General features: G+C 52.5%; 1 protein-coding gene across 2 annotated transcripts in view; it reads left to right on the top strand.

Annotated features, from left to right (window-relative positions):
• Positions 1-23,751, top strand: part of LMO1 (LIM domain only 1) — a 40,112-nt gene that overhangs the window by 10,364 nt on the left and 5,997 nt on the right. The window lies entirely within an intron of this gene.

Raw genomic sequence — 23,751 nt, 5'->3', positions numbered from 1 at the left:
ATTCCTAATGGTCATCAGTCGCCACTGTCCAGGAAGCAGGGTAGACTCACTACTCACCACTGTCCAGATTTCCAAGGAGGGAAGCACCATGTGCAGAAGGCTCTAAAATCGCTCTTTGCAAGCCCTTCCATTTATATGGCATGGTTGGGACTCAAAGTGGGCAAGAGAGTTGCCCAGGGTTACGTAGGGAGTTAGAGCCCAGAGCTTCTGCATCTTTCAGTGTTCCATGCCCGGCTTCCGTGCCCTCTGCCTGTACCCAAAACATGATAAGGCTGAATGGTAGAAATCTCCGATGAGGAGAAATGTCAGTTGGACCAAGGCCATGTGTCTGGGCATCCTACTCCCGGCCCTACTGACAGCTCAGGGCTCACGGTTCCGTCCTCAGATGTAGATCCTCCTGGCGGGCGTTGATGGTTGCTAACGTGGCCTGAGCCTTCACGGACTGGAGAAGCCCCAGAGGTGCATGTGGCCTGTAGCCCTTGCTGCCTGCCTGCCCTACCTGGAGTTGAAAGACACTGAGGCACACAGGGCATCCTTCCCCCCTCAGGCTGAACGTTTCGTGGTGCTGCTAGAGTGAGTTTTCCTGGTAGGTCTGTACTCAAGATAGGACTACACCAGGGGAGTCAACTTGCACTGGCTTGCAAGAGCTGATTTTGCACATCTCTTCCCAGCTCTGAGTTCAGTGATATCACATGGGTAGCTTGACATCAGCCATGGTGGAAGTATGAACACCACGGAAACTGGCAAACGCTACAAATCAAGGGTTTTTTCCCCAGAGAATCAGCTGTGAGCTATCTGTCGGCACACCACTGGATTGCATTCATCTGGGACGCTGGACCCAGCTCTTTCTGTTCTGCCACCACCCTTCTCCCATCCCATCTACCTCCTTTCAGAGGACCCAGCCTCTGCTACGCTGGCATTCTGCCTGAGACCTGCTGCCACACTGAGCTGGGCAGGTTTAATATGTCCGCTCTGGTTTTGTGTCCCATGCAGACCTGGCATTTGCCTCTATACCCTTGCTCACGTTGTCCCCTTGCCACATCCTCTCCCCTTTGGTTGGCCTCGTAGGAGCCTACAGACTCCTGTAGGTCAAAGCCTCTTACAGACCATTCCAGGTCCTGCTCAGAGTCACATCCACCCAAGCTAGTAACAAGCTCATCTCTCAGTGGTTGGAGTATGTTTATTTTGTGTTCTGGCTAAGGCAGGAGCCTACAGTGGCTGACATAACTGGGGGCAAATTAAAAGCAGATGGTAGAGAAGAGTAAGCAGGCTGGTCCAGGTAGCCGAGGCAGATGCCCCAGACTGCAGGCCTACTGGGTCAGATTGGGCCCCTAGCTCTGCCTCCTGCCCCTTCCTAAGTGGGCTTACTTGAATGGCCTACTGTCTTCAGGTGTAGCCTGCTAGCATGAGTCAGGAGACCTGGCTTCTAGTCCCAGCTGACTGCTGTGTGACTTCAGACAACTTCCTGAGCCTCAGTTTTCCCATCTCTACAATGGGAGCAACACCTAACTGACGCCTAATGTCCATGTACACACTTGATAGGCCTGGAAGCCTCATGCCTATGTGAAGTGACAGCGCTCTCTACACAGCTACAGGATGGTCTCTTTGGCTTCGGCCTCTCAGTCTTTACACAACAGTTCTTGTTTCAGTGAACCCTTAGTTAAAAGTGAGCATTGTACTGTGCATGTGTATCAGTTAGTTATTGCTACATAACCAACCACCCCAAAACTCAGAGGCTCAAAACAACAAGCATCTATTTAGCTTTCGAACCTGTGGGTCAGTGATGCAGGCTGGGCTTGGCTAAGCGGTTTTTCGGGTCTCGGCTAGACTCACTCGTACCTGGGAGATGGCTGATCAAACTGGATGCTGGGGGTAACGAGACTATGTCCCTCATCATCCAGCAGGCTCTTCCAGATTGTTCTCAGGCTGGAGGCAGGTCCAGGAGAGAGAATGGACGCATGTCTTCTTGAGACCTAGGCTTGGCTCTGGGATGTTGTCATTTTACATTCTGTTGGCCAAAATAAATCACAAGCCCAGCCCAAGTTCAAGGGATGGGGAAACAGATTCTGTCCTTGAAGGAAGGAGGTGAAAAGTCACATTGCAAAGGGAGTGGATAGGGGAAGAGGTAGAGATGTGGTGCTGTGTGCAGGTCTCACAACTCGCAAGTCCAGGGCTGGGCTGGGAACCCAGGCCATCTGCTCTCCTCTGTGCTCTGCCGGCTCCCAGCTCCCCCGTTGTGGCTGGCAGGCTTGCTGTTGGCGCACTTGTTGGGGGCTGACATCAGAGCCCTGGCCCATTCCTCCATGGGCGAGCCTGGAGGGGGACCACGGTGAGGTCAGTCCCCGCTGCCTTCTCTGGCTTTTCCTCTGTCCTGCAAAGCCACCCATCGGTTAGAAGGGGCGTGAAGCTCCGTGGTTCCCAGAGCTGATTGAAACCTGGACATACATGCAGATGCAGCCAGGCGAGAATCAATTCATTGGTTAGCCCCTTGCCTCAAAGCAGGGCAGTAGGTGGGCTGGTGAGAGGCCCATGTACATTCATAAACCAGCTGATTGAAAAGCAATATTTCAGATAAATACAAGCCAGCGATCTATCAGTGGTTGTAATAAAACCCAGGCTTCAGGCTGTGATTTTATTTTGAAATAATAAGAATTGCTTGATTCTTTTTACTTGAGTTACCATGGTAATTCCAGCGTGGAGCAGTGTTATATTGATTTAGAAAGTGGACAGTAATATTTCTTTTGTGTTATTCTGTTTCTAGGCCTTGATTTCTAATTTCCACTTGGAGATTACTTTTATAAATTTCTTAAGTCCTTCCACTTTTTTTCCTCTCTCAGTATAATTTTCCTCTCATACGCCGCTATGTTCTGAGCTTATTGGTTTGCTCTTATTTTAAATTAAACTTGCTGGTTTCAAATATTGAAATGACATCTTTGTGTCTGTACTTCGGTTTAGCAAAATATTACAGTCTGATGCTTTCCGCTTAATAATTTAAGGGAGGCATTCTGTCGGCCCTCACTGGGTGCTGATAACTTATGACTCAACCAACGCAAGCCTTAAACTCCCTGACATTTTAATATTGTGTGGTAGGAGCGGCCACCCCTCTGCTCTGAGTCTCAGTGGAGAAAAATCCATGTGGTACCCCAGAAGGGAGTTTTAATAATTCAACTTTGCTGGTTGGCACAATGACTTGATAGAGAAGGGGAGGGAGGCCGGTTCTTCTCGGGTAAGTGGGAGCAGCTCTGGTCTGGGCTCCGATGGCTCCCACGAGCACCCGCTCCATCCTGTCTTTCCTCTCCCCTGAATCTTTAAAAACTCCAATTCCTGATCCCTTGGTGACAGATTGTCCAGGAAGGATTTGGGGCTGGGGTGGAGGGGCTGCCTGTGGGTGCTGTCATGAATTCTTGAACTCTCTGTTTCTCAGTTTTCCCGTTTGTAAAACAAGTGGAACTGGCTCGGGCTTTGAGTCAGACAGCCTGGGTTCAAATCCCGCCTCGGCCACTGAATAATTCTAGGTAGTAAACTGAATAGTAATTCTTACTGGTAAGATGGGTATGATCACGAACAGCTTTTAGGTCTGTTGAGCCTTCACCCAGCACATCTCTTGTTGGTCTTAGAGATGGTTGGTGCGGTCTCCCTACCCTTCCTACGGTTTTAAGAGGAGCAAGGGAGAAAGCGGATGTGGGTGTGCTTTGGAACGTTTACTCTGCTCCAGACATGCCTGGGGTTCAGAGCTCTGGCAGGACTGTTCTTTGGAGAGGACCCAGGGTGATGGCTCCGCGAGGAAGTGGGTCAGCTCCACCCACTTTCCTGGTCTGCCCAGTGGAGAGCAGGGAGCCTGCTGTCCTCTGTCCTCTCCTTACAACACTACACAGCAAGGATGGGGCTCCAGAAGGAAGCTCACAGCAGCAGGGGTTGTAGGGCAGAGATCTGTCCACAAGCTCTGTCTCTCTGGCCTGAAGAAAGGCCCCTACTCTCCTGTGTGTGTATGCCACTGTGGTGGTGTATTAGTTATCTCTTGCTGTGTAACAAATTATTTCACAATTTAGCAGCTGAAAGCAACACCCATTTTTTAATCTCACAGCATCTGTGGGTCAGGAGTCCAGGTACAGCTCAGCTGGGTCCTCTGCTCAGGGTCTCTCACAGACGATGATCAACGCGCTGGCCGGGGCTGTGGTCTCATCTGAAGGTTCATCCGGGGGAGTGAGCTTTCACGCTCACTCATGTGGTTGTTGGTGGGATTCCGTTCCTCATGGGCTACTGGACTGAGGGCCTCCGTTCCTCACTGACGGCTGATCAGAGGCCACCCTCGGTTCCATACCTCGTGGGCTTCCTCATTAGGACAGCTTGCTTCCTAAAGCCATCAAGAGAGAGTGTCTGCTAGCAAGCAGGAAGTCACAGTCTTTTATAAGATGTGACAAATGTAATCACAGATGTGACATTCCATCAGTTTTGCTGTATTTTCTTCCTTGGGAGCAAGTCTCTAGGCCCAGCTCATACTCAAGGAAGTGGGGCAGGGGGCTACACAGGGTATGAAGACCCTGTGTAACAGAGGATCATTAGGGCCATTTTAGGAACTGGCCTACTGTGAGAGGTCAGCCTCTGGAACAGCATCTTAGGCCCCAAGGTGCCCAAGGTATCGGGAGGCCTGGTACCTCTGTTTCCTACATCACCTCACCCCAGGGAAGGCCACAGATGTCTCAAAGCCTTTCGTTTCATCTTCACAGCACCTTTGGGAGGCTGGAGATCAAACACTAGCCCCATTTTGCAGAGGAGGAGGCTATGCCCAGAGAGGGCAAGCTTGCAAAGCGGCCATCCATGACTCCAGGGCCTCTCTTCTGACTCAGAGGAGGTGAGGGTGCTTCCTTCCTGAGCCAGCCTCCCCACAGCTGTTGGACTGGGGGCCTCAACCCCTCGCTGGCTGTTGCCGGGCCGGGTGGAGACGGTGTCTTTGAGGTGGCCTGGGCAGAGGCCACTTCAGCAGTTCCTCACATGGGAACAGGGCTGAAGGAGGCTCTCCTCTGGGCTGGGACCAGAACTCATGCATCCTCATCCTGGCTCTGCCACCAGCTCCCGTTCCTTGGGAATGTCCCAGCACGTCCCCGGGCAGGCCTCCTTTCCTCTCTGGGTTTACGCTTTCCCACTGATGTTTCAAGGGCCGCTGGCCGCTTGATGCCTCGTGGTACCGTGCATGGAGACATGACCACGGGTGGGGAACGGGTGGGGTGAGGCCAAGGCCAGGAGACAGAACCCACCCCGTTGACGTTTCTGTGTCTTTCTTTGGTCTCCTGGGGTCAGGAGGAGTAGAGATCCCAGGTGAGAGCATTTGTGGCCTCCAGCCCTCTATACTTGATCTTGCCATGTTTGAATCCAGGTGGACGGCCCCATCCCTGGCTGCTCCCAGGCAGAGCCTCAACTAGGAGACAGAGGGGACCCTCGGGGTAGGCCCAAAGCCTGGAGGCCAGTGAACGAGTCACAGCCTCAGACCTGAGAGGACCCTGGTCAATGATCTCCTTTTATCGATGGGTGGGGGGTGGGGGGACGGAGACACCAAGAAGCATCTATTTCCTCTCTCAGCTGACGTTGAGATACTCAGCTGAAATCTCAGCTGAGATACTTTCTGAGTAGAAAAGCCTGGGGCCCGGCAGAGGCTGCATCCAACCTGGGGTGGGACATCAGGGCTGAACCCCATCTCTTTGCCTGTCAGTCAGAGGCTGTCTCTTGCAGGTGGCTGCTCTCACCCCAGCCAGAAGCTGTTTCCCGACCGCCAGGCATCTTGGCAGGGGCTAGGGCTCCGGAGGAGCAGAGGGCAGTGGGCAGGGCTACCTCGGGCACCAGGTCCTGACCCGGTACTCAGCCCAAGTTCAGAGTGTGATGTTTTGACCTGCCTTTTTGCCCCGAGGATGTGTTCACGCTACTCTTTGATCCTCAGAATGCTTTATCAGAGCGGTGCTAAAATACGCCTTATATAACGAAAATAACATCTCACTAGTATTACTGAAAATGCAAAGGAACAAAATGATCCAGGAAAAAATGGAAGTTGGTTGAAATCATGAACACAGAGCAAAACTGGCAGCAGCTAAGACTGCACCTGGCAAAATATGTTATTGACTAAAAATTGACAGAGGAATCAAATCTTCCTGATAAAATTTATCTGCCGGAGTTGGCTCAGGAAATATTTTCTGGTAGAAATAATTACTACAAAAGAAGTCTCGGCAACAGTGGAAGTTCTCATTTGTAAGATTTGATTTGAGCCCAAAGTTGATCATAAACCAAATAGTCACTTAAAAATAATTTATCCCAATGAAAATAATTTCAATAAAATGACAATGGAGAAAGAGGAAGAAATGGTTTAACTCTAGTGAATAGAAAGTTGATCAAGGCATTGAACTGACTTAATGAAGCTCCCTAAGAACTACTTTCTTGATCAAAAATCATAAATGTTGATACAGTTCTTATTAACACATAGGTGTTAGGGGCTAGCCCTTAGTAGATATTTAGTAAATATTTGTTGAGTGACCTGTGAGTGAATGAGTTAACAGGTGAAGGAGGGTGGGAGGAGAGCAGAGAGAATCATAAGAGTTCCTTTAACCCAGAGAGAGGGCACATTTCCATTTTATCAAGATCATTTGGGCTACTCTGGAATGTTTTTCGACACCACCAAGCTATTCTCCAATTCTCAATGGTCACCTACTGTGTGTCCTACAAATTTAACTCAGTTCTGACCCTGTCTACCTAGAGATGACAGGTTAAGGGCTCAGTCCCACCAGACTGCTTCCACTTCAGAGGCCTTTCGCAAGTCCAGGTTGTCACCCGTACTTCTGACCAACACACGGTAAATCGGGGTTCACCCCCTCCTCAGGTGAGATAGTTTCCTAGAATGGCTCACAAAGCTCAGGGAAACATTGCCTTACTTTTACCAGTTTACTCTAAGGAAATGATAAAGGATAGAGATGAACAGGTAGAGGAAGAGGTACCTAGGGTGAGGTCTGGAAGGGTCCCGAGCACGGCAGCAGCGTCTGTCCCTGTGGAGTTGGGGTACATGTGGACATGTTCACCAACCCAGACCTTATCAGATCTTGTATAGAACTTCTTCACTGGCCACTCCCCAGCCTTTCCTGGAAGTGAGCGGGTGAGGCAGAAAGTTCTAACCCTCTAATCGTTTGGTCTTTCTGGTGACCAGCCCCATCCTGAGGCTACCTAGGGCCCTCACCCTAAGTCACCTCATTAACGTAAACTCAGAGGTGCTCAAAAGGGACTCCTTATGAATAACAGAAGATACTCCTATCACTCAGAAAATTCCGAGGATTTTAGGAGCTCTGTGCCAAGGAACCTGGAACAAAGACCAAATATATTATTATACTCCATATACTCTGTGGAGAATAATTGGAGGGGATAAAACTAGGGGCAGAAAATAAAAATAAAAAACAGCCATGATGTAGAAGGGAAGTGTTCTTCCTTTGGAGCTTTATAGTGTGACCACTGTAGTGTGACCTCCAGCCTCAGACTGCCCCCCGCACCTTCCTTCCAGCAGTTTCCTTCCTTCCAAGCTTGCAGTCTGGGCCTGGGGCAGCAGCGGGGGGATGCAGATGGTGGTCCAGATGGTCAGAGAGGAGGCAGTTGAAGTCCGGGAAAGAAATGGTGGAGGGCATGACTAGAGCTGTGGCCTTGGGAATGTGGCGGGCTCCTCTGAGGTCTCCTGGTGGTCAAGATCTTGGCTAGAGAGTCTCAGCTACCAGCAGCAGGGCCTGAGTTTCTGGAGTTGAGCCCCAGGGAAGGCGGACTCTGACTGCAAGCCTGTCCTCACCCACTCTTGTCCCGGAGGCCCCTGCTGGCCCTGCCCAGCTTTGGCCGGAGGCTTCCGCGGCCCCTACACGTCCTCTTCTGTGGCTGCCCTGCGACTGGACCAAGATCCTGGCTTTCCAGACTCCAAAGGAGTGAGCCAAAGCCTGTAGGCCTGAGGCAGGCGGGAGCACACCAGGGCAGGGAAACGGCAAGTCCAGACCTGCCCAGCTACCCACTTCCGAACTCCTGTGATCTCATGTGATCTGTCTGTGAAATGTTTCGTGGCCTTCCCAGCTCCGGGCCGGTTTCCTTTCTCAGACGGGCTTCCACGAAAGCTCCTGATTCTGGGAAAGAGCTAAGTCTCTCTACCCTTATCTGTGTCTAATACAGTCCTCCCCCTGATTATATATGTGAGTAGGACTGGCCCGACAAGAGCGGAACCTGTGTCTAAGAGCACTTCCGCGGGGAGCTGAGTCTAAGGCCCTGCCTCTGCAGTGAACTGTCCCTCGGGGCATCTTTGTACAGCACTGCTCCTGCCTGGCTGCCCAGGGCCTAGAGAGCCACCCAGCCCATTCCACACTGGCCACACTCTTCTCCCCACGGCCCACATTCCCAGGTGCTCTGCCTTCCCTTCCAGGGTGAAGGCTTTGGATTCTTTCCCTCAAGAGGAGAGAAACCCCAATAGCGTCCGTCCAGACCCCAGATTCACGGGCAGCTGGGTGCACCCTGCCACAGCGTAGGCCTGACTCCCTCTGCCGGCCACATGCTTCATCTTGAGTCACCCTCTCAGATTAGCCACAGTGGGTGCTGCCCTAGCCTGGGCACTGAACTCTCTCCCTCCAGCAGTTTTCATTTGACCCAAAGGCAGCCCTGTTGCCTTCCTTCCTGGCCTACGTGGCCTGCATCTGAGCTTGCACACCCTGTCTTGGGCGGGGCTCTCAGGCCCTGGGAGAGGATAGCACTCTTTACTGAACCTTGGCTGGGGGCCTGGAGGACCTCACTCTGACCCTATTCATACTGCATGTACCGTAACTTGTGGTACCCAATGTAGGACAAGCTTGGGGTCTAAAACAGGGACCCTCCCCAAGAGTGTGCCCAGTTTGCAGGTGGGGCATAGGCCTCGGAGGATGCAGAAATTTCAACAGAGATCTCAGAAGACAAAACACGAGTGTAGTAGTGGAAGCGAATGGGTCAGAGAAGAGTGATGGATCCAGTAGGGTCTGAGTTGCCTAGGAACAGGGCTGGAAGAGTGGGCACAGTCAGATTTCTGGTTGGGAGGGACTGGGGAGGGAAGCAAGGGGGTGCTCTGGAGCCCTTCCCTATGAAGTAGCTGGGGCGAGGTAGGGTGACCAGGGCCCGGCCTCTTTGAGGGCTGGCTGCTGGACCTCCCAGGACCCCTCTCCTGACCCCAGGACTTAATTTTTTATGAACTGGTTTCTCCTGTTCTCAAAGGAATATTTGTTTTGTTGTTTGTTTGTTTTGCCTTTCTTTATAACAACTTTATTGAAAATAATTTGCATGCCACCAAATTAACCTTTTAAAAATGTGCATTTCAGTGGTTTTTAGTATATTTAGAGTTGTGTGACCATCACCATTATCTAATTCAAGAACATTTTCATCACCCTAAAAAGAGACTCCATGTTCATTAGCAGTCACTCCCCATTCCCCTCCTCCCTGGCAACCACTAATTTACTTTCTGTCTCTCTGGATATGTCGTATAAATGGAATCATACAAGATGTGGTCTTTGTGGCTGACTTTTTCCCTAGCATAGTGTTTCCAAGGTTCACCCATGTCGTAGCGTGTCTCAGTACTTCATTTCTTTTCATTTCCCAATAATATTCCGTTATATGTATATACTACATTTTATTCATTCATCAGTTTATGGGCATTTGAGTTGTTTCTCCTTTTTAGCTATTGTGAATAATGCTGCTGTGAACATTCACATACAAGTTTTTGTGTGGACATATGTTTTCATTTTTCTTGGGTATATATTTAGGAGTGGAATTGCTGAGTCATATGGTAATTCTATGTTTAGGGATATTTGTTTTTCACTTTAAATAAACAGTACAAGAGTGTGTAGGAGAGACACCATCCTTGGCTGTCTGAGCTTTGGGAAAGGAGGTTGCCTGCAGCCTGGTCCCCCGGGCTCCTAGGGGTCAGTGGAACCTTGGGTAAGTCCTTTCCCCTGCTGGCTTCAGTTTTCTGATCAGTGAAATGGGATTCTTACGGATCCCTGCTTGCCTCAAGGGCTTTTGTTAGTAATTACTACTTACATAGCGTGTCAAGGATGGCAAAGCCTTCCGCTTGTTTTAGCTGCTTTGCTTCTTTGGCCCCACAACTTGGGTATTATTACTCGAGTTTTGCTGATGGGGAAGCTGAAGCTCAGAGAGGCTAAAGAACTTGACTGAGTTTACATTGTGGGTTAATGGCAGAACCTGAACTTGAACCCAGACTCATCAGAGTTCAGGTCCCTGGCCTGAACTCCTGTCTCACCTGTGTCTCTGGGCAAAGCAGGGCATTATGCAAGGGAGATCCCTGTCTGAGCAACCATCACATTCTATTCTCCATCCTGGGTGCTGGGAAGTCAGGGCCCAGACGTGGCAAGGTGTGGGCTCTGAGGCAGAATGGTGCTCTAGGAATCAGGACTTTGCAAAAGTCCCCTTTTGCCTGTGTGACTTTGGATAAATTGCTCCACCTCTCTGAGCCTCAATTTCCCCCCATCCACAAAATTGAAACAGTAATTATTACTCAAAGCACTGGAAGGGGAACATGGTAAGATGTTGTATAGGAAATGCCAAGCACGATGCTGGGCAGGGAGAAGGTGTTAGGTTATAGAACACCCGAGGAGGGCTGGAAGAGGGTGCAGAGTGCCGCGGGACCTTTGAGGAGAAGCGGCTGGGTTCTGGGCTGGTCAGAGCCGGTGTTAGGGAGGGAAGGTGAGAGAAAGTGGGCTGTGCCAGTGTTCTCCAGCCCGGGGCTGCCAGAAATCAGGAGGGGTTTCCAGGGGTCTCACAAAAACCTCCCGTCTCCAGGAGAGTTTGTAGACAGGCCCTGCGGGTACCAGCAGTCCTCACCCCCAGCCTAGCCCACAGCTGCCTGAGAGGGGCGCTTGCCTGACTGCCTAAGTTAACCCAAATGGTAAGAAAACACTTTAAATTTATTGTGACATTTGGATTTAATTAAAAAGTACACACTTAGGGAAGTAGAACATAATGGGGAGAGAGGCAGGGTGGCTTTTCCCCTCCTTTCTTCCCCAAACTAATTAGCGTTGTATTTTAAATTGTTTATGTGCCGCTAATCATCGTAATAAATCATTTATACTGAAAAAGACACAGTTGGCTGTGCCCGCCACGCAGGTTCCGCTCTCCGGGCTCTATCGCGAACAAATTGATCTGGAAGTGAATTTATTAACCACTGGGGAAGAAATCATTAGTGCTTCCTCTAAACATTCCCCAGGTACGCTTTATTGCCGCAGTTTACGCTGTAACTAAAAGAGCATTACCCAGGCCCATGTTGTAATTTCCTTACAGAGCTGGCAGCCCACTCCCAAGCCAGGGGGTGGGAGGGGTTCAGGAGTCCCTGCCTCCTCGCCCATAAGTGGTCTAGTGACCCCAGCTCTTTCCCAGGGCTGCTCATTCCAGAAGCGGCCCCTTGAGGTCTCTGCAGGCCCAAGGCCTTAGCTACCTTCCTGGTGCCTCTCAGAGGAAGAGTGGTTCACAGTCGATCGTGTTTCTGTCTCAGGCGTGTGGCTTACAGTTGGGGGTTTAGCCTCGGGTCTGGAGAACTGAGGGGCAGGGGCTGGGAGTCATTGAGGTCCTACAGGCTTGTTGTGGACCAGCTTCCCCACCCAGAGGTGGGAAGGCGTCAGCGGTAGGCTGATCGTGCGCTTAGGGGAACCAGCGTGGCTGAGCAGGAACCCTGGCAGGAACAGCGGCTGCTGGGAGCATCCTCTACCTGCAGGCGTCCCAGGGCCCTCCTCCTGCGGGCCCTGGGCCCTCCTCCTAGGTTTGGCTGGAGCAGTCTGTTCTGCTCAGCTTCCCGCTGAGGCCCGCTGCCCCGTGTGTCCCCGTCCACCTCACAGGGCAGGGCCAGGATGGTGCTGCGTATGCCATGCATGGTCTGACAGATGACAGGCAGCATGTCAGCTCCCTGGCTACAGATACCCTGCCTCAGGTCGTGCAGCCTGTGGCCACAGCAGCCTTCCCAGCAGCCTGGCTACCCTGTGATTGCTTTCTCTCCCTTGGCACTGGGGGCTTCAGACCACTCTCACTTCCCAGGGCCTGCACTCCAAGACCCTCCCAGCAGGCTTTCTCCCACCAGGTTTCTCGAAGGGAAATTCACTTCTGAACCAATACCTTCTCCCTAGGAGCCCATGGCTGCTCTGGGATACAAATCCCTGCCTGTCTGACTCCAAAGCTCATGTTCTTAACAGCTTCATCCACTGGGGGCCCATGAGCCTCCTCAGCCAGGTTGGGGGTGCATGGGGATCTAGCTCACGTGGGCCTTGCCTTCGGCTCTTTTCATCTGGGTCTGCAAAGCAAGGGGGAGCAGCCCCCGAGGCCTCAACAGGAAGCCCCAGGACGGCACCTCAGGCAAGTACCCCAAGGTCGTGCTGGGTCCACAAGAGCTGGAGGCGCTCCTGTCCCTGCGGCTCCCGGGGTCTTTCTCCCAGCTCCCTCATCCTCCCCTCCCTCACGCAGCCCAGTGGCTAGCAGATGGGCCCTGGCTGCTTTGAGAAGCAGGCAGGACCCAGCAGCTGACTAGACCAAGCCTGCCTGGAGGGTCCCCTCCTTGTGTCTAGCGAACACATTTAAAAGTTTGAATTCAAAATTGATTTTGAAGGGCCCTAATCTCCGATCCCCTGGCGCTCATGGTGTGTCTGCAGCTCCTGCCAGACTCTCGTTTTCTGGTTCAGCGCATTGGTGCTCGCGTCTCTGTTGCTGTGAAATTGAGACTCGTCTGAGAGTCGGTGCCCTCCTCCTCTGTGGAGACGGCAGGCCCCTTGGGAGCCATGTTTCATTAGATGGGTGACGTGGGCTTTCCGGGTGCCCAGGGAGCAGTTGAGTTGCTGTCTGGGGAATGCAGCTTCCAGACGCTTCCCGCTAGTTCCCGTAGCTGTGCAGCTCCAAGCGGCATCCTGCCTAGGGCTCTGGGGGCTAGCTCCAGCAGCCCAGGATGGGATGGGGCTTGGAGGAGGCTACAGATAGAGAAAGACTTGGGACCTGGGGATTTTCTGTAGCAAACTTCAGGGGCTTTTTCCTCCTACTGGTCCTCAGAGGCTCAGACTAGGCGGGGAGTGGGTTACATCGTTAAGCCAGAAGGACCCTCAAGTGGAGAGTGGCAGGGGCTAGGTCTGTGCCAGGGAGGAGCGGTGCCCTGGCCACAGGTACAAAGGGAAAGACTGAACTGCCAAGGTTACACAGATGCCTGAGCTCCAGGACTCCGCTGCAACCCGAGAGTTGGGATGTAGTATTTACGCATGACGAGAGGCACTGAGGGGGGCTTCCTTCCTCATGGGTCTGCAGGGCTGAAGGACAGGATTCCTGCCCCTTTATCTAAGGAGTAGAGGGTTTATATCTGCACAGGAGCAGTCATTTCTCAGCTGGAGCCCTGGGGTGGGCCTATTCAGATTCCAGATAGTGGCAGGCGGGACCTAGGCACTGCCACAGTTGAATCTGCCTTTGTTTCTTAGAGCTGCATGGCTACAGGTGTGTGGCACGGGGCAGCACCGAGCCAGATTAAGGGTCGCATCTCTGGGGAGCCTGCCTATCTGCGTCAGCCCACTCTGCCCAGCAGACTCTTGCCAGTAATATCTGGATAGATTCCGTTCAGTCTCTTCATTCATTAACTGAACTGATTTAAAAACTGGTTAAAAAGTGACCGCTATGGAGTTCAACCCTGGGGACACAGTGGTGAACAAGACAGAGCCCCCAAAATAGGCCTTCATGGGGCTTACATTCTTATAATAAAATTCTTAAACATTTTCTTAGGTAAAATCACAAAAAAGTAAAACAGTTACAGATTGTGGTAAAAAACTGAGAAGGAAATGACCAGGGAGTCGTTTAAATAAGGAAATAAAGAGATCAAGGCTGGCCTCTCTGAGATGGTATTTAAGCTGAAGCCCCCAAATGAGAAGGAGCCAGGCACATGAAGACACAAGGAAGGGTGTTCTGGGAAGAGGGAAACAGCAGGTGCAAAGGCCCTGAGGCAGAAGGGAGGTCTGGAGTGTAGCTGAAGCACGTTGGGGGTGGAGGGGCAGAGGCCAGACCACATAAGGATACCCTGGGCTTCATGAAGAGTGTGGATGGTATTCCCAGCCCACTGGAAGATAAGGAAGGGTTTCAAGCTGAGCAGTGACCTGACCTACTTTGTTTTGAAAGATTTCTCCAGCTGCTGTTTGAAGCTGGATTGTAGATCCTAAACAAGGAGCTGGTGGTGTGCTTAGCTGATAGTGCCGTGAGAGATAGTGGTGGCTCTGGAAACGGAGAGAAGCAGGTGGGACGGGGTGGGGACCAAGCAGGGAAGAGGGGATGAGGATGATGGAAGATCTGAAGAGGACTCTGAGTTTCTGGCCTGAGCACCCGGCTGGATGATGGTGTCAGGCCTGTGAGGGGAAGCCTGGGTAAGGGTACAGGTTTCGGGGGAGGAGATCTAGAGGGCTATTTTGGATCTGTTGCTTTCTAGATGTGTCTGGGGCTTTACAGAGACAACCTGAGGATGAGAAGAGAAGGCCTACACCCGTGCCGGAGGAGCACACGTCGCAGATAACTATGCAGTTAACGTAGGCGTCATTCCCTGTGACAAACTCCAAAGAGCACATGCAGCTTCTGATGTTTCAAAGCGCCCCTCAGATTCTGTTTGCAGCTGCTCCCGTGTCTCTCGGTACATTGTCCAGGTCCCCTTCAAGTTATCGACTGGGTCCCCTAAAGCCGTTGCCCAACAGCAGGCTGTGCTGGGTTCAGCTTCCCTCAGCAAGGAAGACCCGTGAGGTACGTGTGGAAACTCCTCAGCCCCTCCATCTCTCCACACTGGAAGGTCCCCGCGGGCTTAGGCATCTGGACCCACCATTCCTCAGGATGTTTGTCTCTGCTAGAACCTGCTGCAGAAATGCCTGCTGCATAGGAAATGGGTCCTCTGGGGGGATACTGGGGACCAGAGGCCCATCCTTCCCTGATTTGTCCCTGTAAGGTGTGTTTCAGAGCTGCCTTCTTTTGGCAGGGCCCAGTTTGGGTCCAAGAAGAAGTTCACTTACCCCATTGCTTAGGGAAAAAAATGACACGATGCTGCCTCTAGAGAGAGCAGGAAGGGGGTGGGGCATTTCCTGGCCAGCGGCCTGGGTCCAAAGCCCTGCTTGGCCACTCACAGGATGCCCCTGGGCCGGTTGTGTGATTTCCCTGACCTCAGGGTCATGATGAGAGAGAGCGTTAGCGAGTATAAGGCATTTGGCCCGCAGTAGGCATTCGGTGCGAGGTGTTGGCATGTGGTCAAACGCCGCAGTTGTCTGGGGATGGGACTGGACAGTGCTTTCCGTCGGCCTCTACTGTGGTGATCTGCGGAGACCAGGAGGAACTTGGCACTTCAGAGACCGCAAGCGTTTGCTGGACCCCCTTTCAATTTCTTACCTCCAGCTCCCCCCACACCCTCCCCCCTCCCCTCATTCACACAGAGCCCCTGGCCGTTGACGGAGGCTCCCCGACTCTGTGGCTCTGGGTCTGGAGCCACCAGCTCTCCCCTCACAGCCCAGCTCTCCCCAGTGAGGCTTCTTCATCTCTGTCAAGGCTGCGATGCAAACATCTCTGCTCTGCCTCTGCATGGCCTTCCTGCTCCCCTCCCAGCCCCTGTGCTGTCTTTGTCCTTAGATTCTGGTCTGTGTCCCCTTTTCTGGCCCTGCCAGAAGCCCTTTCAAGATCCCACAGCAGCAGGAGCTTCTGAAGGAACAACAGGTGAGAAGCAGTAGCCTGTGACCCACCAGAGCCTGGAGACAGTGCACTGCCTGTCATTCCTCCTGGTCTCAGTCCGGGCCCTGCTCTAAGCTTGCCCCCCTGAATGCCGCCCTAGCATCACCTGTGTCCGGGCTGCACCGATGCTGCCCCAGCAAACCTTCTTCACCTGGGCTGTTCAGGGAGGCCACGGGGTGTGTTCTGGGTGAGAAACGGAACTCTGGATTCTGGCAGGCCAGGGCTCCAATCCTCCCCCTGCCACCTGTCAGCTGTGTGACCTCGGGTAATGGCCTGAACCTCTCTGGGCCTCTGCCGAGTGCGGTAATCATTTAGTGCCTCAGGGTTAAAATGAGGATTCACTGAGACAACAGATGTAGTGAACGGCGGGTAAATGGTGGGCTTTATGAAGAGGCATATAAAGTCTTGACGGAGACTGAGGGGTCTCCTTAGGTTTTTGGTGTTGCTGAGGTATCATATATATGCAGTAAAAGGCACAAGTCTCAAATGTTCAGTTCAGTGACGTTTTCTGTTATGTATGCACCCATTTAAACACCACCCAGATCAAGATAAAGGACATATCCAGGACCTCAGCAGGCTTCCCCACACCTCCTGCCAGGTGATGATACACCCCATTATTCTGACATTGATCACCATGGATCGGTTTTCTGTTTGGGAATTACATATAAATAGGATGATACAGTATCTACCTTTCTGTGTCTGGCTTCTCTTGTTCCACATTATACTGTCTGATTAATGCACATTGTGGTGTGTACTGACGATTCATTCTTTATCATTGCTGTGTACTATTCTATTGTATGACCATAGCATAGTTTATTATCCATTTTACTGTTGATGGACATCTGTGTAGTTTTCAGTTTGGGGCTATTATGACGAAAACTGCTACAAACATCGTCGTACATCTCTTTTGGTGGATGTAAGCTCTCATTTCTGTTGGGCGCGTACCTAGGAAGAGAATTGGGGGGGGTCATCAGATGTGCATAAATTTTCTTAGTTGATTGTTTTTAAGCTACTGTGTCCAACATCGTTATAAGTATTTCATGTCCATTATCTAATTCAGTCCTCCAAATAATCCTTTAAAGTAGTCTGTTCTCATTTAGCAGGTGAGTATATTGAGGCAGAGCTGGGGAGTGATGGAGTCAGAATTCCAGCTGAGGCCATCTTGTCTGCAGGGACCACCGTCAGTGTGTACCTGCCTGCCTCTTCTCTCGGAGCCCCTTGAGGGGCACCGTCCCCCCGCCGCGCTGACCGCCATCCCGGGAGCCAAGCCCCCCAACACCTAGGGGAGTTGGAGGCCACAGGAACCCCACTTCCCTCCCTCATCAAATCCAATGAGCAGCTACCAGCGAGGGGTTGTGCAGAGAGGCGGTAATGAGCGTGCTCTAGGTGGCTGTAGCCGTGCGCTTCAACAGTTGTTCTCGTTGGCTTTTGATTCCAAATGAGTAGGAAATGCTATTAGTTCAGGCCTCGCCTGGTGCGTGGCAAGGCCCTGGGATAGGAGTGCAGTGAGACGAGAAATTGTGGAGATAAAACTGGTGTGAAATGGAGGCCTTCGCACGAGGCTGGATGTGTCCGTGCGAAATGAAGTTACTTCTGAGAAAACGAGATTTAAAGAGATTCTGCAAAATTAGATTACACTTTCAAATTTCCTTATTAAACAGGATTGACGCTGAGGAGGGGCTGCTGGCTGGCTCTGTTTGGGATCCTACTCTGCAGTTCCAGGCCCGGGTGTGGGCCCCGCGCTGGGTACAAGCACCTTGCAGGTGGCAGGGACCCAGACCCTACCCCTCCAGCAGCTGACATGGGTGTGACAATTGTGGGACTGATCACTTCTGGATAATTTCCCCTGCTTTGCCTGGGTCCGTGTGGGCGAAACCTCAGGGCTTGCGCTCCTCCATTTCCTGGGGCAAGTGGAATTAAAAACAGAGCACCAGTCTTCTCATTCGTGGGTTTTGTTCAAATCAGAGCTTGGTTTATAGCTACGATCCACTTTTTGGAAGGGTAGTTTTTTAAAAGGCCGTAAGTGTGCATGTGACGGCTCAGGCGTATGTGTGTGTATATTTTTATGTGACACCCATGCGTGCGTGTCCTTGGATGCAGGGGTCTGTCTTTTCATGCAACTTACTGAGCACCTACCGTATGCTGGCGCTGTGCTGGAGCCTGGAATAAAGCTGTTCTGGGGAGAATAAGCAGACACAGTCCCGCCTCTCGTGGACCTTGTACGCATGTGTGTGATGACACGTATGTGTGAAAGTATGTGTGCGGCTGTGTATGTTTGCACGTGTGACCTACATGTGCATACCTTCTGTGTCTCCTAACCTCTGTGATGTCTTCCTCCCCGGTCTACTAGCATCTCAAGGTAAGCAGCGCACCACCTGGCATCAGAGCAGTTTAGTCCAGTCCTCGGACCCTGAAGACAGGCTGCCGGGGTTCAAATCCCAGCTCTGTCTCATTCTGTGTGACCCATGACAAGTCACAACCTTTCTTGTGCCTTAGTTTTCCCATTGTTAAAATGGGAATAGGTTTCATCTGGAAGGGTATTTGCTGGTTTCTGTGATGAAAGAGGTGCATTTAATGCAAGGTCTTATCCTACATACGCCTGAGGACATCCTTAGAAGTACAAGCTAGAATCATTCCCACTGTGCAGCTGGGGAGACAGACAGGCCTTGAGAGCCACAGTGATTTATCCAGGATCAAGAACAGGGCTCCACACAGGAGGCCGGACAGGAGCTGATCCATGGAGCCCCTGCTCTATCTGCCTGCAGGAGGGGCAGGTGCCCCACACCAGCAGCGGAGCCTAGGACAGGCTCAGGGGGGAAAACGTGTCAATGGTAGACAGGAATGGGGCCTGCGTGGTACCCGTCTCATAAAGCAGTTGTGAGCTGAGCACTGCTCAGTGTTCAGTCAGTGGTATCTCCCTGCAGAATGCCCTTAGCCCCCAGAAGAGTCCAGCCCAGGCTCCCTGCCTGTCCCCCAGTGTGAGAAAAGGAAGCCCCAGCACTGTGCTGGGCAGCTGTGTTTTGCTGTGTGGGCATGGATTTGGAACAGTACTGAGGCATGTGGAGAGACGATGAGAAATCCCAAGGCTGCACCTGCCTGTGCCCCAGGCCTCCCAGGGCACACAGAGGGACCTGCCCTGAACTGTCGCCCCCTGAGCTGCCACATCCCCCTTCTCCTCTGACTGTCCCTGAAGCAGCCTGTGGGACAGATGGGGCTGACCTCCTGCACACATTTGCAGTGGCCACTAGACTATCCTTTGGGTAAGGCTGGACCCTAACCAGTGCCTGTGTGACTTGAACCATGGTTGCACATTCAAATCAGGTAATATCCTTCAAATGTGCCCATCACTGTTGTAGCAGCCTGAGATGGAGCTGTGACTAAGGTCATCCTTCCCCATGTGCTGAATGGGGTGACACCAATCAGAGCTAACTTTTGACTGCCAGGTTCGGTTAGTCCTGAGCACTTCACACGTATTAGCTCCTGGATCCCTCATGGAAACTCTGTGAGGGCTATTCTCATATTCATTTTATAACAGAGAGGTACAGAGGAGTTAAGGTCATATAGTCAAAGGTGTCAGATAAACCCAAATTGAAGGAAACTCCATAATAACTGGCCCGTACTCTTCAAAAATGCTAGTGTCTTGAAACACAAAGAAAGGCTTAGGAATTCTTCCAGATTTAAGTAGACTGAACTTGACAGCTGAACGAAATGCGTGATCCAGACTTTTATTTTGCTATAAAAGATATTGGGGGAACTGATGAAATCTGAACGGATAGATAATAGTATTAGATCAATGATAATTTCCTGGTTTGGATCATTGTACTGGAGTTCCGTGAGAGAATGTCCTTGCTCTCAGGAAATCAAACCAAAGTATTTATGGGTATAGGGGCTTCATGTCTGAAACCAACTCTCAGATGAGTCAGGAAAAGAATTATAGGAAGGGAGGGAGGTAGATGGATAGATAAACAGAGAAGGTTAAAGCAAGTATGGCAACATGTTCATATTTAGAGAATCAGGGTAAAGGAATTCTTTCTATTCTTGCAAAATCTGGAAGTTTGAAATGTCAAGATAAAAAGTTAAAAGAGCGAAAAAACAAGTGTCAGAACAGGAAAGGCATCCCAGGGTGCATGTTAACAATACACCAGTTCCTGTTTGTTGGTCCCAGCTGGCTGCCGGACCCTGTGCTGTGGCTTCCTCTGTAGAACCTTATTCTACCCTCACTATAGTCTGGTGGAAGGAGACTAGTATGGCCCCATTTCACAGATGACCGTTGGAAAGGTAAAGGGGTTTGTGCCAAGCCCTCCAGCTACTTGGGACAGTTCCCAGATTGGAAAGTAGGTTCTCTGAGTTCAAAGTCTGTGCTCTTAGCCTCAACTCCACTGCTGACTCTGACCTTTGGGGAAGAGTGGGACAGGCAGGACAAGGCATTTCTTCCTGGAGCAATGGCGGAGGGAAGGCTCTAGGGCAGAAGCAAATGAGATCCATTTGCAGGGTGGAAAGGGATATTATTCCTGGGATTCTATAGGGAGCAGAGCCAGCAGTGCCATGCAGGGGGTGCTGGCACGTGGGAGGGGGCCTCGAATGCCAGGTAGAGTTCCCAGTGGTGGCCACGGTGGCTTCCAGCAGGAGAGCCACAGGGCACGACCTGACATGGGGCTGGATGGGGTGGGCATTCTGTGGAGGAGGACCTGCCTCAGAGGAGCTCACTGTGAGCAGAGGAAGTGCTGCACAGCCGGGCTCAGTGTGCTGTGCAAACTGGAGGCACGGGTGGGACCGGGAGCCGGTGGCCTTGGCACCTTAGAGAAGTCCCATCTGAGGGACACGCTGTCCTGGGATAGGTGGGCAGGAGTTGCTGAGGACTTGGGTCTGGCCTGGCAGACCACTCTCGAGGATGCGGGAAGAGCTGAATGACCTCTGGCAGTGCCTCCCGGTCACCGGGACTGTCTGGCTTTTCCCCAGATTAAAGAGCTGAGGGTAAGTGTCTGGCAGCCGGATGAGTCAGACTGGGAGGCTGCCTCCTTCCACCATCAGCCCGCCCAGGGGAGAGGCGGGGTAGGAGTCTGGCCCATCTCCTCGCAAATGTCGTCCCCCTCACACCCCGAGATTTGGGGGAACACATGGGCTGAGTGAACTGGTTTATTTTGCTGGGTCCCGTGTGTTGCGTCTGAGCGTGAGCCCAGACGCGCAGGCAGGGGCAAGCATCGTCCATTGTAAAATGTCAGTGTTTTCATGAGTGAGTAGTAATTACTGGGTAATGCTTTAAAACCTTTCCTGAAGGAGCGCGAAGCTGTTTTTTTCTAAAGTCGGGAGTACATTAAAAGGATTACCATGTAGATTTGATTTTTAGATAACACTAAAATGGATCCCAAATGGACTTCAGCAAAGGGATGCTATCTCCTTAATGGAAAGTGCATGGCCCGAGGCTCAGCTCCCAGAGCCGGGCAGGGGAAGGAGGGAGGGAAGAGGTGTCTGCAGGGCCGACAGGCAGGCTGGGTGGGAGCTGGGGAGGCAGGACAGGAAGGGAGAACCCAGACCCTCTGGGGAACATCTTGCTCTATTTGGGAGAAGGAGATTATAGATGCCCCCCTTAAAGGCCCTTCACCTTTCCAGGAGTGTTTTCAAGTCTCCTGGACTAGCCCAATGAGGGCAAACAGTGTGGGTGCTTGGTAAAAAAGGGAGGGGTGAGTCAGACTTCTCCCAGGACCTCAGCCTTCCCAGGCGAAGAAAGCTCATGGTCCCCAGATGCTCTGGGACCTCCTCAGCCAGGCTGGGCCTGGTGTTCCGTGTCTCAGTGGACATCAGACACTGGCAGAAGCCATGTGGCTTCTTAAAGAACCCAGGACCCAGGAAGCAGAGTCCAGCACCCTAAAGCAGTGTATTCAGGCCTTACAGAGCACTTGCTGTATGCCAGGCGGGGGACCTGGGACAGCGTGTGGCTTTGCTCCCCGCATCCTCCCTGCATCCTCTAGGTGCTCGGTCCCACTGGTGATGGAATTACCGGCTACCATGTGGTCCACAGCCCTGCAGGCTCAGCCTCTCTAGGAGCCAGGCCAGGCGGAAGATGGAGCAGGACAGACGCTCCTGGTGCTGGGATCCCCCTTCATTTGGGGGCATAACTTAGTGGGCCAGATGTATCCCCTGAGTGATGATGTTCCAGCCACTCACCCCCCTCCCAGTGATACCACAAGTATAGAGCCCTGGGAGGGCTCAGGGCTGCTGGGAAGGGAGCCAGGCCTGCTGCTAGCCCTGGGGAGCAAGGGGAAAATCAGCCGTGAGGGGACTAGAGAGAGGCTTGGTCTGGGGTTTTCCAAGCTGGAATGTATATGCATAGCTATGCTGGCTGGGCGCGCCTTCCACAGGCCCCAGGGACAGTAGTTTTACCCTGGGAGCCCCCAGACCTTTCCATATCCAGCTCTTTGAACCCCTCCCCCATTTGATCCCTGTAGGCCAGGCCTAGGAAGGAGCGTCTCAGGCCCCCCTTAGCTCTCGGGTGGGCCTGCTCCCCAGTGGCCTCTCCGGGCTCCCCTGAGCTCTGTGACCGGGCTGGCCCCTGTCAGAGGAGACACAGGCGGGCCTGAGCCCCCTCACTCTCTCAGACCAATTAACCTGTAGAGCTGCATTAAGGAAATTAGGCAGCAAACTCCCCAGCTAGCAGATGGGCCCCGCGGGCACTGGAGGAGGGAGGATGCGCTGCCTCCTTCCTGCCCTCACCTGTCCTGCTGCTCCCGGGTGCTGGGGGGCCGCCCCCTCTCCAAGAGAAGTCTGAGGAGGCAGCGAGGCTGAGACAGAGCATAGGAGGGAGGAAGAACCCCAGAGGCCAGCTTGATCAGTGGCTTACACTAGCTCTTTGGACTGTCTGGGCCTCAGTTCCCCCATGTGTAGAATGAGAGCATTTGCCTGTATGAACTCTGGGGGCCCCTCTCACCTGACCTCTGTGGATTCTGAGACTGAGGTTCTTTGGAAGCTGGTTCTCTCCTGGAGCCTGAGGAAGGGTCACAACCCAGAAGAGGGAAGGGAAGGGAAGCAGCTCTGACTCCGGGCTGGGGGCAGTGAGGGGGAGGGAGGGAGAGGAGGAATGCCAGGGAACAGGAGCTGAACCCAGAGCCCTGAAGAGTGCAGGAGTCCTGTGGAGACCTTGGGCCCAGGGGGAGGGCGTCTTCGGGGGCTTGCTGGAAAACGAGGAGGCAGGAGGGCGTGGGCTGTTCCCCCCAGCGGTGACCCCTCAACCCATCTGAGCCCTTGTGAGGGTCCGTTAGACTTAGACAAGTGCAAGGCAACCCCACCATCCAGCTGGGCTCTGAGACTCTCCGCACTTCCCTCCAAGCCTAGTCTTCACCACGCTCGAGCCTCAGGACTCCACATGGATGTCCAGGTTCCCAGACAACATCTGTCCCCACCTCCTTCTCAACTGCCCCTCCCTATGGCCTCAGGGCCGGGGGCTAGGAGCCTGTGCCTCTGTGCACACACATGCCCACGCCTGCACACCTTGCCTGTGTGCACGGGGTATGCGTGAGTGTACATGCTTGCCTGGTGGGAGGTCTGCCCCTCCCTCCGGTCAAGGCTATGCTGAGATTCCTGTCTTTTGTACTTACCACTTCCTTGTATGTCGGGAAGCTCATATGGGCCCTGGGAGAGGGCCAGTGTCTCCAAGATTCTTATCCTGGTAGGATGAGCAAGGATGCTGGGTCACCGGTGCTCCCCTTCCTCAGGCTAGGGCAGGTAGGAAGTTTGAATCTAGCTAGAAACATTCCTGAGGAAAGTGTCAACTAGGCCAGGCCCAGCTACCTCCCCAAGCATTGACCAGGAGTTCCAGAGCTCCTGCTGCCCCCTGGGAGTATCACAGGGGCATCTCACTTTCTTCTTTTTTTTTATTTTTTAAATTTTATTTATTTTTGGCTGCATTGGGTCTTCGTTGCTGCGTGCGGGCTTTCTCTAGTCGCAGCGAGCAGGGGCTACTCTTCGTTGCGCTGCGTAGGCTTCTCATTACGGTGGCTTCTCTTGTTGTAG

Source organism: Grampus griseus (assembly GCF_964374135.1).
Source record: "Grampus griseus genome assembly, chromosome: 8".
NCBI classification, from domain to species: Eukaryota; Metazoa; Chordata; class Mammalia; order Artiodactyla; family Delphinidae; genus Grampus; species Grampus griseus.
Note: the sequence above shows the minus strand (reverse complement) of the source record. Positions and strands in the feature narration are given on the sequence as shown.